The sequence below is a fragment of the Malurus melanocephalus genome, unplaced genomic scaffold (assembly GCF_030028575.1).
Source record: "Malurus melanocephalus ecotype Western Australia unplaced genomic scaffold, MMel_1.1 scaffold_371, whole genome shotgun sequence".
Taxonomy (NCBI): Eukaryota; Metazoa; Chordata; class Aves; order Passeriformes; family Maluridae; genus Malurus; species Malurus melanocephalus.
The window spans coordinates 245,794-249,465 of NW_026623603.1; the positions used below are offsets into that span (position 1 = coordinate 245,794).

General features: G+C 43.7%; 1 protein-coding gene across 1 annotated transcript in view; it reads left to right on the top strand.

Annotated features, from left to right (window-relative positions):
- Positions 1-3,672, top strand: part of CTNNA1 (catenin alpha 1) — a 122,105-nt gene that overhangs the window by 79,864 nt on the left and 38,569 nt on the right. The gene's annotated exons all lie outside the window — the stretch shown is intronic.

Genomic DNA, 3,672 nt, shown 5'->3' on the forward strand with positions numbered 1-3,672 from the left:
CAGAGCCTTCTCTTCTCCAGGCTGAGCACCCCCAGCTCTCCCAGTCTGTCTTGCTTTCCACTTTGATAAACACAGAGACATTTTTGGATAAGGATAATTATTTGGATACTGTCCAAATACCACTACTAGAAACATTTTTATTTTAAGGGAAGGTATTTGTGTTGCTAAGAAGCATCTCAGATGAGGGTTTGCTTTGAAGGTTTCAGCTGAAGCTGAGCTCTCCATCACACACCAGTGGTGCCATCRTTGTCGTTGTGGCTCAGATGGACTTGTGTAACTGATGTGGTTTGTGATTATAACAACATTTTAACACTTTAGCTTGTTTGTCTGAGGGAGGAACAGTCCCTGTGCCAACAGTTACATCTGCTACCACAGCTGCATCGAGGAGGGGCACCGTGCCCACGTCGCACACTGGCGTTCCTGTGGCAGCCCTACTTTCCCTCAGGTCTGGAGAGAGGATCATCCACCAGTCTGAAAATTAAGATATTGCTGCACTTCCCTTCTGTGGGAGTGGTTTGCACTGTAGATGTATGAATTCCCCTCAAACACTTCTCCTCTCTCTTTGATTGAAAGCCTTTCCTGTTTGCAAGGGAGCAGTTCCCTCCCTGCTGCCCTTGCTGTGCAGTGAACGGAGCCTGGTTTGTCCTGGTGCACAAACTCTGGGATTGCCCAGCTGGCTCAAAAATGTCCCTTCTCTCTGCAACCTTGGCAACAYCTGGGTTGCTCTCTGTTGGGGAAGGACATTTCATCAGGGTGTGGAAGGAGCTCACCAGTGTGGAGCAGAGCTTTGGCAGGACAGCTGTGCCTGGAATGGCACCAGAGAGCTGGAGAGGTGTTTGGAGACCGCTCTGGACAGGGTGGGAGGCAAGTGCAAAGCTGAATTCCTGAACTGGAATTTTAGACCCACAGATACAGCTGGAAGTGTGGAAGCATTAAGATTTATTCCCAAACAAAAGGTGGTTAGCCATGAAAATACTAAATGATTGCTTCCATATAACAGGGAGCAGAAGGTACACAATACATTTATTTTTATGCTGTTATATTATTTACAAGAGCATGAAGAGACAGAGCAAGGGAGACTGGCTTCCTACTGCCAAAGAGCAGGGTTGGATGGGATTTGGGCAAGAAATTCCTCCMTGTGAGAGGGTGAGGCCCTGGCACAGGGTGCCCAGAGAAGCTGTGGCTGCCCCYGGATCCCTGGSAGTGCCCAAGGCCAGGCTGGACATTGGGGCTGGGAGCAGCCTGGGACAGTGGAAGRTGTCCCWGCCCATGGCAGGGGGTGGAATGGGATGAATTTTAAGGTCCTTCCCAGCCTGAAACATTATGGGCTTCTGTGATATTGTCTCTGATCCCTTTTTCTTGCCTGTTGAAATAAAAACCCTGTATCCTCCATTTCTCCTTGTCCAAAACTTTGAATCAAAAATGCCAGTCCTTTGCTTGCCAGTTTGTTCCATCCAGCTGAAACTTTCCCTCCGTGTGTTTATAACCAGACTTGAAATTAAAACTGTTCCCATCTTCGTGTGAGGCTGAAAGCTCTGGAAATAGSAGTTCCCTCATGTTAGTCCTTCGTTCCCCCCGGTGCTTTATGGCTGGAGTTTGTCTGTATGTGCCTTGTTTTATTCAAAGACTTTTGCTATTTTCAGTTAATACTTTGGGATTCTGTTGCCCACAACAAGCTCTTGCAGGGTACCTTGTGTGGAGCTGCAGCTACACACAGCTACTTCAGTGTTATAAAATCACAAAGCAGTTGACAAGGGTGACTCTCTGCGCAGTCCCAGTGGATTTGATCCCAAGTCCTCCTGCATTAAAAAAGKGGAACTGTTCTGTACAATTCCTAGTTTGTGTAATTCCTGCCTAGTGTAATTCCTCTGCCTCTGCAAAATGAAGGTTTGGAGGGTTAGAGCTGGAACACATCTATAACTGTAACACTTCTCCCTCATGCAGTGCCTGTTAAAAWGCTCAGATTTGTCTGGAATATTGAGTGCTGTGTACAGGTGAATAAATAAATGTATGGACTTAGTGAATAATGAAAGCCTTTCTGGAGAGGGATGGAGATTACATAATCGACACATCTCTTCTGCGAGTCCTCAGTTGCCATTAGTTTTGCCAGAGCAGTTGTTTCTGCAAATAAATTAATTTTCTGAGCTTTGACCAGCGTGAAGGGAATCGGACAGGTTTTTTTTAATATGGAGGAGGAAGAAATTAGCTGTGCTGTATTTGAATTTTGTGAGACTATCAGGTACACTTTTCTTTAGCAAATCCCTAGGAGAAAAATGTTCAATGTCTGCCTGTCCATTCTTTCTTTTTTTGCTTTTAAAACAGGTGATTTTTTAAGCTGCTTAAAAGTTGGAATTTGCATTCCCAGAGAAACTGTAAAATGTAAAGCAAAAAAAAGATAGAACAAGCAGCTGAAGTTTTGAAGTTTAATCAGAAATGAAAATGCCAGGAACACCTTTGAAAGACTCGGTTTCCGTGGTGTTGAAATTCCCCAAGTATCTGTGTACACACGGATGTGGGTTTGTTATTTTTGTGTGAGAGTTTTTGAGCACCAGTTACGAGAGGCTTCTGCTTCATGTTAAATTGAAAAGTTTTTCAGTGTGAGACAGTCAGAAAACTTGTGTCTTCAATGCTGTTTTTACAAGTGCAGGTTCAAATGAGAGTGCTCGGGCTCTGACAATTCAATTAGTGTGTGTTTGGCTGTGCAGTGCTGGACTGTGGCAATGCTGGCTGGCAGGACCAGCTCTGACAACGTTCAATTATGCAACAATAACCACATTACAGAGCCTTCTCCGGGCTGCACCCKCACGGGATGGTTGCAGCAGCACCCACTCAGGAGTCTCTGCCTTGATTGCCTGAAGGAGCTGTCCTATAACCTGATCTGTAAACCAGGAGGAAAACCTGGGTGCTGTTTCTCTGACAGCAATCCAGGTGCTCAACTCAGAGGTTTTAGTAAATAATTTTATTTTCAGCCCTCGAAATCATTGAAAGGGARGGTGGAAAGTGTTAGAGATTATAATTTTTTTTTCCTATTGCATTTTTTGTCTCTTGTTGAAAAGCAATTTGCCATCCCTTCAATAAAGGGTTCCCTGTAAAGTCATCCCTCTGCCTAAGTCAGGGAGGCTGTGCAGAGAAGGTGGAGCAAGTACAAAGCTGGAACATTGTTACACAGAACCACAGAATGTTCTGAGCTGGAAGGGACCCACAAGGATCATCAAGTCCAGCTCTTAAGTGAATGGGGGTCAAACCCGCAACCTCAGTGTTATTATTAGTATTGCTGAGTTATGTTCAATARTGTAATTTAAAAAGCTTAACACTGACCCCAGACTTGGTTAGTCAGGGCTGCTGCAGTTTTTTAATTGCTGGAAGACTTAACTTCTTAGTCATGATCTGAACAAACTTTGAGTTAAAAAAAAAGCKAACTCAAAAATTGCATTTCATGTGGAAAAGGTACAACCTGTGTCTTGTCAGGGAAGGCGGTTCTCTGCCACAAATTGTTACTAATGGTAGAAAGAACAGCTTTAGAAATGTCAAGTTTGTCCTGATTTAAAAATTAGTAAATTCTGAAGCGTCGAAGTTARCTAGAATTTGAGATGGAATCACTCTGTGAGAGATGGTACAGTAATTTTTTTTTAATATTAGAGTTACACCTTCTTATTAATAACATATTCTCAA